Genomic DNA, 13,333 nt, shown 5'->3' on the forward strand with positions numbered 1-13,333 from the left:
ATTTTATTTTATTTTATTTTATTTTATTTTTAATGTAATTGATAAAGTATTCAGCTTTTCTCTTACCACGTGTTTAAAAAAGACTTCCTTTCTGTGACTAAAAGTGAAAATGAACAGACCTGCAGCTTGCTGACAGGTTAGATTCAAGAAGGTACGTACATCGTTCCAGCATTGCCAACAGCTAACACTATGCAATAGCCACAATATTTTGCAGGGAAAAAGGAAAGGGCACTGATGGCAAAAATACTGCAGCTTACGCATAGATGGATTTAATACTCACTAATCCAAACCAAATGTGTTTGTTTCTCCTCCAGCCCTGAAGACAGGTTATGCAGCTTTTTGCAAAACCTCAGGTCATGTTTTGTTTGTTTTTTCTTCCTTTTGCATAACTGATTTTTTATCTCTTATTTCCACAACATTACAGGCTCCTTGTAGCTCATTCTTTGTTAATGCCCCAAAGGTTAAGGCAGAGGAAGGAGCACAGTGGAGGTGTTTGAATGGGCAGAAAATAAATAAATAAATAAATAAATAAAAACACACACACAAGAAGAATTGTCCAGATAAAGATGCATCAGAGTGCTGCATGCAAACCCTGCCTGAATGCCACAGCTACATGAGAGTCACTGTACTGGGGGCTAGAAAGTGTTAGTGTATTAAGTTGTGCTTTTTGGGGGTAGTTTCTGTGGAAGTTTCTTGAATTCAAACTTTTCCTGGGCTGTGTGCGTACGTGAAGGCTGTTCTGCCTGGTGGTGGCATTGAATAGTGGCACGGTGTGATGAGTGCTTTGTCACATCATGTGCCTTTTGCAAGTACCTGCACTTCTGACTATTTCCCAGGTCTCTTGTGAGTGGCACCTGAAGCCCACTCTAGAAATTCTCCTGAAGGGGACAAACACCTGTGAGGGAAAAGGCTGGGCACGCAGCCAGCTAACCTCCCTCTAGCCCATTTACTTTCTTCCCCCCGGGTGATTTTGGTGTGTATGAAGGAGGAAGGAGTGAGAGCCCCAGGAGCGCAGCCGTCTCTGCACAAAGCCAGGGCAGCAGCAGAGGCAGCTTCCCCATGCACATCAGTTTGCCAGGCTGAAACCAGAACGTGGGGTGCAGACATGATGAGTTCCCACATCGTCTTGTTCCTCACCACTCCCCTCAGCCTTCCTGGCTTGCTTGCTTTGAAATAAATGTTTTTATAAACTGTCAGGACAAAGCTGAGAAATCTTCTCTGTGATGAGGAACAGCTTAATCTGGATTTCAGAAACTATACCACGTCTTTCAACTCTCCCTTATTTCTTCTCATCTTTTTTCTGTGTGCCATGTTAGGTGGGAGACATGAACAGAGAATTCAATTTCCCTTGATTTTTTTTTTGTTTTTAAAGATTTCCTAATTAAGAAGTTAATTAGGAGACAGAGCAAAGCATTGGGTGCAAGCCGATTTTACACTGACCCTTTTGCTCAGCAGTTTTTATACATGAAAAGTGAGGACTGCTGCTCGGGAGGAGAGACAGGCAGCTACCAGTTGAACAACAACAGTTTGCTAAGTCAAAAGGATTTTGTTAGGTGACAGCACAATGGGACACTGTTTTATGTGTCTCTCAGATACTTCCTGATTTTTCTGCTGAGCCTGGATTAAAGGCTGGAGCAATGCTATCAGCCTGTGACACAGCATCATGCTGGAGGAAATCACTGCAATGAGCTCACCCTGCTGCACTGGGATGGGGACGAGCCCTGTGCCACCTGCAGCCTGCCCCAGGGCCCATGCACACCTTCTCTTGTTGGACAGGGAAAGTAGCAACAAGATGTGGTTGGTTTACACGCGTTGATTCGAAGTTTCAAGTGGCGTGATAACATGTTAAAGAGGCACTCCATGTTTAACATCCCCATCTGCAGAAAGATGTGTCATGAATGGGAGCTGCCCTCAGTCCCTGCTTTCAGAGAAGGATGCTCCCTACATCTGAAGGATGCCCTGCTCTGGCATCTTACTTCAAAATCGGACCACAGAAATTTTGGAGAGGAAATGTTAAAAAAATGGATGAAGCAGAGAGAATTTGATCGTGATACAGCAATTTTTACCTCCACGTCGCTGGCTAAAACCAGCTGAGGGCTGCTTATATAGCTGTTACCATCTGTTGGTTGTGAAATGATTTGATGGTTTCAAGTTCTGTTTCTATGGGACGGGTTTCCATTTAACAAGAAAACACCAGCGAAACAGCACTTTTGTTAATCGTTAGAGAGGCCAGAGACTGAATGGATGATGGAAACTGAATTTTGTTCTCATCTAGCTCTTGTCAACACTACATGAAAAATAGAACAGGCCTCAAATCGGGAAAACAGTTTCATCAAATTTTGAACTTTTAAAGTTATTTTCATTGTGCAGGGACCAGAATGGACTTTTTTGTTTCTTGTGAAATAGGCCACAGCATCCTTTAATGCAATTTGTTAACAAAATAATTCTTCAGCTATTTAATGTCCTGAAAGTAATTATTTTTTTAAGGGAGTAAAAGTACTCAGTAGTAGCTTCAATGCTTATTTTGTTATAAATGATGACTATTTTTTTGGAAAATCCTGAAAAGTGTATTTTTTTCAGCTAAAGCATAATTAATGCAAAAATTCTATATTTTTCTATTTTTACTGAATGAAAAATTTATCCCAGCCATTCTGAATGATCATTCAAAGCCAGGTTTGGATCTTCTAAACTATTTTTTTCATACATAATAATTAGTAGCAACACTGGAAATGAGATCTTCAGCTGACATTCATTTGAATTTCCTTCAGTTGCCCATCTTTGAGTATTTTTCCAGATTTCAAAGTGAGTACACCTTCCTTATTTATTATTATTATAGTTCTTTTGCATTGCAGCAACACTGGCAGACTTGAGTCAAGCTGAGGATCCTGTTGTGAGCGGTGCTGCACAAGCACATCGCAGGAGCCAGTTACTGCTTCGAAGAGCTTTCTAATCTACATAATGAAGGCAGACAGCATTTGGGAGTGGAAGCAGGCTAATGGAGACACAGGAGCTTGTCCAAGGTCAAGGCTGGGAGGAAATCCAGGTTTCCAGCATCCTTGTCCAGGGCCTGACTCACGGCTAGCTCAGACTTTCCCACTATGACCCCTTGTCTCACCTTCCTTGTTCAGCATTTTGCTGCTGCATGGACCTCTCATCTGTCCCCCCCCGTTGCATGTCGCAGCATCTTTTGGGGAGCCACCTCCTCCACTGCCATCCCTGAGCCTCAGAGCTTCATCCCTGAGCTTCAGAGGAAAGGCTCCAGTGGCTCGGCTGCCGCCGTGCTGAGCCCTGAGCCCCATCACGAACAGTTGCTGCAGCCAGCTGCTTCGGGGGGATAGGGAAGGAGCCCTCAGCAGGCAGTTATGAAATGCCTTACCCCTGGGAAAGTTTCCTTTGAACTGCTGTCAATTAAAGGATGACTTGAGGCCTCAAGCACTACTTTTTTATTTTTTTTTTATTTTTTTTAATATTTACTATTTAAATTCTAGATGTTCTTGTTACGCAGACTTGTTTATGCTTGGTCTGCCTAATTTAAGCTAAAACAGCTCCTCAGGGCAGAACTCTGGTCTTGTTACATTTGTAAATTACCATGTCCCCCCTAGAACTGTGAAGATTGTAATAAATAAAATAGCAGTGCTCTGTCCTTCTGGATTTAACCAGCCATTTCCAACCTTTCTTTCTTTTATCAGTGTTGGTCAGGGTCTGCTTGGCTTGAGAACATCTTTGTCCCACATTTTAAAGCAAACTAAAATCATATTCAAAGAGAATCTGTGAGGACCATATATGGGCTGTCCATATCCTTGCTTCTGCAGCCTTTTTGGTTTGAGCTCTTGAGTCACCAAAAATTCATTGCCAGTGAAATTCAGCATGATTTGTGTTCTTTATCAAGCTGGTATCTTGGAAGACTTTGAGCAGTGGAGGGCACTGGGCATCAGCTATGCTGGAACCTGCAGGGCTTTCCCCTACATTCTGTTAACAGCTCTGGAAAATGCTGGTACAGGTGATTTGTTCAAGTACTTACAACAAACTGCATGGGAAACACAGTCTTTATGCTTTACTCGAACACTGAGGAGGTGTGAGTGCTGAGAGCTAGAGCAGCCTCAGCTGCTCTAGCAGGTGATGCCACTGCAGGTGGTAATGCCACTGCACCCAGGAAACCTATGGTCCTGAAGCAAGGTGTACTCTGCACCAAGAAGGTTTTGGAATCTTTATCACAGCCCCTTTGGGATTGTGTGGATCATATTTGCTTAGAACATGTAAAAGATGATTTTGCAGGGCAAAATTAGTCTATTTGTGAGTAAAAATTCACAATGCACACAAAATCTTATGCAAACTTTGGCCCAACATTTGCACCCAGGTCTGGTGGAGACTGAAGATGAGCCCTTTACTGTGGCACAATAGTATATAGGAGCATCTGGCCTGGTTTTCTAGTACACAAAAAGCAGCACTATGGTCCTGCATGCCCATGTAGGAAGAAATGCTGGTATTTAACAGGCAGATTTCTGGGGCTTTTATCCATCTTCCTGCAGCCCTTCCCTCCTCCTACAGCCACATGGACCAAACTGGGAGAGGTCAGGCAGGGGACCTACTGCCCCAGCACGTGCAAGTCTGCATCGTCAGAGAGAAGTGAGCACACTGCCAGCCTGGCTGGGAGCAGTGCTCAGATGTACGCCTTCACCACAGATGGTTGAAACTTGAATTTTCAGTTCATTGGGTGTATTATTTCTACCCTGTTTGAACCAGAAATATGTTTGTTTAAATATTTTCTCTGGAATTTCACTTTTGGAAATTTGCCCTGTAGCATTTAAGAACTAGTTCATTTGGTGATTTATTTAATTTGGGAGTTAATTATTGCAATTTTATGATATTCCTTCATGTCAGTTATCAGAACTATCCTGATGTAATCGGTAAGTAGTACAAACAATACAAAAACTGAAAAGAACCACCTAAAAACATTTTGACATTACATTCTCAAATTTCATTTGAAAACTCCAAAAATCTGACCTCAAAATGCTAACATGTTCTGAGATGAAAAAGTCTCACCCAGTTTTATTTAATTTAAATGTCTTTTATAATGGAGCTCCTACTGAGATATGTACTAAAAGTATTGAATTGGGTAGGACCTTTGGTTTTTCATTAGAAATTCACTCTAAATTTCTGTCTCCACTAACCTGTACCTGCAGAAGAGCCTCTTATGTGAGTTATGTGTCTCCATCAAGTCTAGATGAGAGGCTTTTGCCTGGGTGTTTGAGAAATGTTAAAGAGAGCATCCTCTTAAGAACCTGGCTGTGAAAATGCTACAGTGAATTTATCTTATCATGTCTTTATTTCCTCAGGCATATCTAGGCTCCAGCGTTTCTCATTAGGGGTAAATGCTCAGAAACTCTCTAAGTTGCCACCTGCTTAAATGTTATACCTGCCTGAGCCAAACCAAAAGGGGCTTATGATTTTGACATTAAAAATTATATGAAGTATTAACAGGTAGATATGGTGACAGAGTGGACCAAAAGAGAGCTCTGTCCATGTTACCACATCCCTTCCATCATTCCTTCTGAGAACTGTACAGAAAGACCTTAAGGAGGGGACAGAAGAAGACAAGGTTAGGAGACACAGCTGCAAGAGTTTACAATTGAACACGGAGAATTGAGGTCACTTCCTTGTGGCAACAAGCTCCACACCACAAAAATCATAAGTCTGTGGGGGCAAAGCTGGTTGCTGCTGTGGGAAGGAGATGGTTATCTGGTGGGGAGAGGTGGTCTCCCAGGCTGATCCCGGTGTAAGTGCAACAGACATCTTAAACTGCCAAGCAGAGGTGCTGCTGTGCTTTGCACCAGCTGCATGGCTTTCTTTTACATATAACAGCAGGAAGCATCAACAGTGTGCCCACCTGGCTCCCCTGGGGGTTAGCAATAAGCCATCCCTGGCACAGAAGCACTCTGTGCGGCACCTGGTGTCTTTAACCTTCTAGTGCTGGATCCAGTCTCCAGGGCTACAAAGGCTGACCCCAAGATCCTGAGTGGGTACTCCATGGAGAAGATGAAAGAACGCCAAATAAGCCTCCCTAGCGAAATGACAACACAAAACCACTTGCAACCCATCCCTCTGGAGATCTGCCATTTCTCCTGCCAGCCCAGCATCCAGAAAACCTTTTCCTGATCATACCAAAATCTGGGACAAACCCTGGAACAGATGGGACAAATCCTGGGAAAAACCCTGAGATTTCCAGATGGCCCATGTGGCTCGCATGGTTAGCAGAGAGCTCTGTTGCTAGCCCTTTGCCTGAGTCTCCTTGTCAGGGGACAAGATCAGGGTGACAGGGCTGTACTTCACAGTGTCACACCCCAGGTTGTCTCCTCCTATCTCCGTGCTCTGTGCCCTGTGCTGAGCAGAATTGCAGAGTGAAGATAATGATCCTCATTTATAACAGTTACGGTCTCAGCCCACTCTGGAATTTACTTCATTAGGACTGTAGGCTGAATTTATTTTCATTTCTCCTACACTAGTGCCTTGCTGCAGTGTAACTGAGGCATCTCTTCTCACTGTGTTGAAGCACCGGAGTTGTCTCTTCTCATTTTCTTTACTTTTCTTTAGCTTCCCCTTCCTCTCTACCCTTCCTACTTCCCCTCCTTGCTCTCCCTCCTTGCAGGCTGTCCACCCATGATAGCAAGCCAGAAGACACACGTCAGCCTACCCGGGGTAAGAGGTACTGTAGGGGCGACACAGGCAGAACACCTGAAGCAGATGTCACAGTCCGTTCCCTGTCACTGGGAGAAGCAAAGTACATCATGGTGCAATGTGGCTGTGCACGTCCTACCCTGGTAGTGTCAGAAGTGGTAGGCCGTATCCCGCCAGGGTTCCCTTTCTGACGAAACTCTGGGCTGGGACTGCCCTTTGAGAATATGTCCCATTTTAAGGAGATTGGGTCCCCTCCTTCCCTCTTACAGAATCACAGAATGGTTGAGGTGGGAAGGGACCTCTGGAGGTCGCCTGGTCCAACCCCCTGCTCAAGCAGGGACACCTCGAGCAGGCTGCCCAGGACCATGTCCAGGCAGCTTCTGAAGATCTCCAAGGAGGAAGACTCCACAGCCTCTCTGGGCAGCCTGTGGCAGTGCTGTCACCTGCTTCCTGATGCTTCCTGATGTTTAGATGGAAGTCATCTTATTCCCATTTGTGCCTTTGAAGCAAGAAAAAGAGGAAAAGGAAACCTTGTAGGAGGCCTGCTGAGGTGACCTGGCTCCCAGAGCTTTGGCCTCTCTGCATGGGGGTAAAGGCTGATGTGGGGCTGTGTTTCTTCAGTCACACTGCAGAGCCCCTCTGCACCACTGGCAGCGCAGGGATGAGTGCCCTGGCAGTGGGACTTGTTTTCAGGGGAGGGACACTGTGCACAGGTTAAGGGCGATCCTAGAGTTTTTTCTGACTTCTGCCATGAGGGCAGTATCTCCTTCCCTTCTTTTCATCTAAACCCAGATGCTCCCTCTGCTGGGAAAAGTAAAGAGGTGAGAACCAACATAAAATAGGCAGAAATAGCTTGAAAGTTGCTAACATGATATTTCACTTCCCACTCCATGGCACAGTTGCGTGGCTGCAGCTGCAATAAGGTCAAGACCACTGTGGACATACACAGCCAGTGTTTTATAGGCTCTCCTCTGAGTCTGTGCTTTGAAAGAAATATAAGACCTCCCTTAATGACTACCTGGCTTTTGCAGTGCTGGCTGGCCCCTCTGTTTGCCCTCAACATGGGATTTTTTTTTTCAAAGCCTTCCCCTAAACTCTGCTGGGGATGTATGGCTTAGCACACCCATTACTTCTTGCATTTACACCTGATGTAAGACCCTTAGAAAGTTCCTGGAGGAAAAAGATTCCTTTGCTGGGGTTTATCCCATAGTACAGATTGCCCTTTTCACATAGCATTACATTATAATTGCATTATAACACTGGAAATACTTTTATTGAAAGGGAAATGATAGGGTTTAAGGGGGTGTGTGTGTGCGTGTGTGTGTGTGCTGGTGTAGTATACAAGTGTGTGTCTGCATGTGTGCTACCAATGCATGCGGAGAAAATGCCCGCCAAGCTTTTCATCCGCTTTGGAGGTGGTAGCAACACATTTGCTTCTATAGAGAGGTTTATAGACTTGTTTCCTATCAATGGGCAGCCCTGACTGCATTAATTCTTTCCATTGAAACAAATGAGTCTGTGGCTGGAACTGACTGCATGGCTTTCAAGGGAATTCATTCGGTATCTTTCATGTTAGCGATATCTGTGAAAAACAGGAAACTGTTTTCCCATCTCATTCACATAATAGATAAGATGAGAAATTAGCTGCTGGATGAGCATCCTGGGGGCTGTTCATTTTGTCACAATAAATAAGGCTCTGCTGCTGCCTTGTGTGTGCATGCACCATGCACATGCACAAACACACATGTGCACACACACATGCACACACACTGTCTCAGGACCACCTCCCCAGAGAGCAGCTCTGTATCATTTCTACAGACCCTCTGGTTTGGACAGGTTTTCCTTCCTTAACCTTTTTCTCCCTTGCTTCCTCCCACAGCTGCTGCCTGTGCAGTGCCCGGGCTCCCCAGGGCTGGCTGTGTGCGCTCTGAGACAAGTAAGGTTTGGGCAGGGACTGGGGGTTCACCATCCCCTCAGGGAGGATGTCCCATGGGCTTTCCTGCAGGTGATGCTCTGATTGCTCCAGAGGCTCAGGAGAAACCTCTCCTGGGTCCATGCTTTACTTGGTTGTCCAAGGCTGCCTGTGGCGAGGTCCTTGGCTGTGTCTGTCACAGGAGCATCATGCACCTCCCTGCTCCTCAGCCTGCGTATGGCCTGGCTATGACTTGCTGGGACATGGCATGGTAAATAACCCCTCCTGGTCTCCTCTCTTCCCACTTGCATGTCCATACGAAGGGAACAAAGGCAGGGACCAGGTAGACATCTGCAGTGAGCTGATGGTCAGCCTCAGCTACCACCTTTATAGATGGCTCCCATGGCTTGCATTTTCTCCAGGACAATGAGAACTGCAGCCCTCTTGCGCCGCACCACCTAGGTCTAGTACCATACTAACACACAGATGATGTGCAGCGTGGGGTTCCTTTTGAAGTTTTCCACCACCTCACATTTTACCCATTTTTGGATAGCAAAATGAAGCCAATGCCAGGCAGAATTAATCATGCTCAAGAGTTGCAGCTACTGCTGAGGATGAAACAAAAGTATTCCCGGGAGGATTCTGGAGAAAGAGTGTGTGCTTTTGCCCTCAGAGTTATCTCTCTGCAGACCTGGCTTGGAGGGAAGCTCACAGCCTTGGAGCAAATTTGAAAAAAGGGAAGTGTAGTCAAAGCAGAGGGTTTTTTTGTTTTGTTTAATGTTTAGAAAACTAAAGAAAAGGAAATCAATTATGAGGCCTACCTGAATTTTATTTCCTCACCAAAAACCAAATTACTCAGCAAACTTATCGCTTGCTATTGCAGGCCTTGGTATTAAAGAAAACAATCAGGCCAGCAGGATTAATCTCTGACAGCTGCCTTATCTTTAACTTGCACCTTTGTTATTTTCTGATGAGCTTCTCTTTTTTTGCTGCCACGTTGTACCATACCTCACTGGTTCCTTTCATTTTATCATCAGGCAGGAACGGAGGACCTTTCAGTTTATTAAAAAACCTTTATTTGTGAAGAACAAAGAGGGGGGAAAAAAGGCAAACAATGAGGTCAGACAATCTCCTTCTTGCCAGGAGTCACTCACCTGTTATTTAGAGTGTTATCAGTTAGAGGAGACTTGCATCATTGAAAATCGGTCCCTGACAGAATGCTCTGCTAATGTGCACACGCGCACATGTACGTGCACGCACACAAAAGCCCCTTATGATTGACTCATACCAACCTACAGACAAGGTCCTCTCCTGCCAAGGCTATAATATTTTCACCAGGGGAAGTTCATTTTTGTTCTCGCTCCGGTGCAGCAGCCAGGGTCTGTCAGGCAGGAACACAGCTTTGACGAGTTCAGCTACACAAGGCTACTTGCACTGCAGATAGCATCCTCTGCCCCCAGGAAGGCCTCCTGTCCTAATCGGCTTGGTGCTCTCTTGGCAGCTGGTGGCACACACCGTGACTTTGAGATTTGCTCTTAAACAATAGCCTTTCTCTTCTGCTGGCTGCATGTGCCACCACAATTGAGCTTTGCTAATGAGGTTGACTCAGGTAGCATCCAAAATGACTTTGTCAGGTGTGAATATGTCTTTCCTCACCTGCAGTCCTCAATGTAGTGCAGATACTGACCCCCTTGCAGAGGAAATGACTCCTGCCTGTATCCTGGTGGTGGGTTTTGCTGTGGAAGTCTTCACAGAAGCTTGTAGGGCCAAGATGAGGTCTGTCTGCAAAATACAGAACTAGTAGCTCTTGAGAGAACAAGTATTTGCTTCCCTTTCTTCACATTTTCAATTGCAAAACCACAGAACTATCAACCTGAAGTTCCTACAACACTCCCATTCCTTCTCCTTCCCAACTGCATCCCTTGGGCAGAATTTTGGCTCCCAACTTCTTTGACTAAACTGACCCCACTGAGTTCTGGACTTGCAGGACTTCTGCTCTGTAATGCCAACTCATTTCTGAGTGAATTTGAGTTAGTGGCATTGCATTGGTCCCACAGGTCTGAGAGCTGCTCCTATAAAAACAGTTATAAAAATAGACATCTATTCTGGGAGTTTAAAGAGCAAAACAGCACTGAAGCCGTCTGTAAAGAGTAATTTGTTTAAGACATTGGGATAATTGGTGATGACTTTATGACATTGGTAATGGAATAAGTGAATAGTAAGTTTGTTGTACTCGTAGCTCATCTTGATGTTTGCTTTACAGATATACATCAGTCCTATACATCTGCTTTATGCAGTGTAATGAGCTTGGAGTCCTTGCTAAATGGATGCATTTTCTATGGGCTTATGTTCATTGTGCAGAAAGTCTCTCATGGATGAAGGAACAGATCTATTTTGGGATGGGCAGACATAATGAACTGTCAACAGGTAGAAGAAATGGGGACTCAGTTTCAGATGTGTCATGATACAGAGTTTTAACAAGACTCAGAGCCAGACAGGTGATTTTTAAAGTCTTTTTAAACCTCCTCTGTATGGCTGAAGGCCATCCAAAGACTATGTGCATGTTGCAAGAGTGATGAATATGAAGCCACTGAGAAAGTTTTCAGTATTTAAAAAAAGCTAACAAGAATCAAGGGAAAAGCTAACAAATGAAATCAGGGAAGAAAAAACAACAACAACTGAAATGTAGGTAATCATACTAAAATGGAGTTATTCAACCCCAACATAGATTAAGAATGCCTGGAATGCAAACACACAAACCTACTGGATGCACATCTTTAACTTGCTGCATCAATGTGATCCCACACTTAGTCATGTACATGGTGGTAGAAGACATGATGATCTAGCGGTATAAATGCTTTACTGACAGGAGTTTAAATTGGCCTGCTGTAAATCATGCTGCCAAGTGTGGTGCATGGCATTCTTGTCCTTTGCCTCTCCTCTGAACCAGAGGGGGAAGCAGATGGTATGAAACTGTTTCTTCCAGCTCTAAGCCAATGCCCACCCTAGGAAAAAAAAAAAAAAAAAAAAAAAAAGGAAAGAAAAGAAAAGCCTTCTGCTGTCTCTTTGAGGCAGCTTTCAGTCCCCTTCACACGACTGGGGAGCAAAAATCCATCAGCAAAGCTTTCCTACAGGTAAAGAAAGCACAGTTTCAAAGGTCTGCTCTCTCCTGTCCTTTCCTGGTTTGATGCTTTGGGGAACTGGGTTTCTCTCCTTTCTTGGGTCTTAGGGTGAGTTCTGTGGTGTGTTTTTCCCACAGCTTTGCCCTATGAACTCTAGGCAAGAAGTCTTTTTGGCCACACACAACTACAGAAATTAAAGATCTACATTTAACATTGCATACCCAAAAGCAACCATGAATTTTGACTGTTTTATTCAGTAGAAATATGCACATCTCTGGCTAGGAGGGATATAACTCTCTATCAAAGGAGTAGTTGTGTTTCCAAACTATGGATTTACACAAAGAAATGATTTTTGCATGCATTATATATATATTTATATGTCTGTACATATGTACATACATGTGCTTTTGAGAGAGAATCAGCTGGGACTCTTGGTTATTTTCAACAGTCTACCTCTCTTCTTTCTAGGTGTTTTCATTTCTTCTCCAGAAGCATTATTCAGTTTGACGGCTCAGTTCAAATCCATAATGTACTAACCCAGCTGAAAAGAACCTGAAAAAATGAGCAGAGACAGCCACACAAAGGGACCATGGCAGAGACTAAAATCAGAAGAAAAAGAAAGGTAGGATAATTCTTTGACAAAGGGGTCTTTGGGATCTACTGCTATTGTGACTTGTACTCCATGCTTGGTTTTCTTTGTTGTTTGTTTGTTTTTTTTTTTTTTGTTTGTTTGTTTGTTTTGTTTTGTTTCTGGTTCGTTGGTTGGTTGTGTATTTATTTATATATATATATATACATTATTATTTTTTCTGGGCAATGTATATTGGTCAGCATCTCTGTCCTTTCTTCTCTAGACCAACAGCAGTTACATATTGCAGTGAGCTGTCAATAAGAGCTTGAAGGAAATTTCAGTCCCCAGGAATCCACTAGCAAAGAAACAAGTCAGTGGCATCCTGTAGCATGAGCACACAGAAATAACCTGGCTAACTCCCTTTAGTTTGACCACGTCTACTTAATTCTTTCCAGTACAGCTATACCCTACTTGTCTTTCCTTCCCAGGCTCTCCAGTAAACAACATTGGCCTCAAGCAATTGTAATTATTTATTTGATTTCACTTATGCTGTGCACAATCTCAGATTGCATTAGCTATAGTTAAAATAAAAACAAATCAAAACTCATATCCCCTACTGAATTATACTGCCATGACAACAATGAAAGTAAAAGTATCCTCATCAAAACCTCCCTTCTTAGCCCACCCGAATATATTAAACTAAAGCTTAACAAAAAAAGACAAGTTTTGCAATGTGCCCTGAAGGTTCACCACACAAGGAAGCAAATTCAAGAGCTGCAGGCCTTCTGCTAAGAAAAAAGCCCTTCCCAAATGTTCTTCTCCAGGGACTGTCAGTTCAAATGCCTCAGCTCATCTCAGTGGTGGACCTAACGTTCACAAACAGAGGTAATCTCTGGGGGACAGCAGGTTGAAATTACAAGGAGATTTAGAAACTAAGGCCTGAATTGCACCTGGAAATGAACTGAAAATTGGCGCAGCCTGTGTACCATCTGCGCTCTATGGTTTGTGTCTGAAATGTGGATATGTAAGCAGGCAGCTGCATGCTGCAATTAG

Source organism: Aythya ferina (assembly GCF_964211825.1).
Source record: "Aythya ferina genome assembly, chromosome: 2".
Classification (NCBI taxonomy): domain Eukaryota; kingdom Metazoa; phylum Chordata; class Aves; order Anseriformes; family Anatidae; genus Aythya; species Aythya ferina.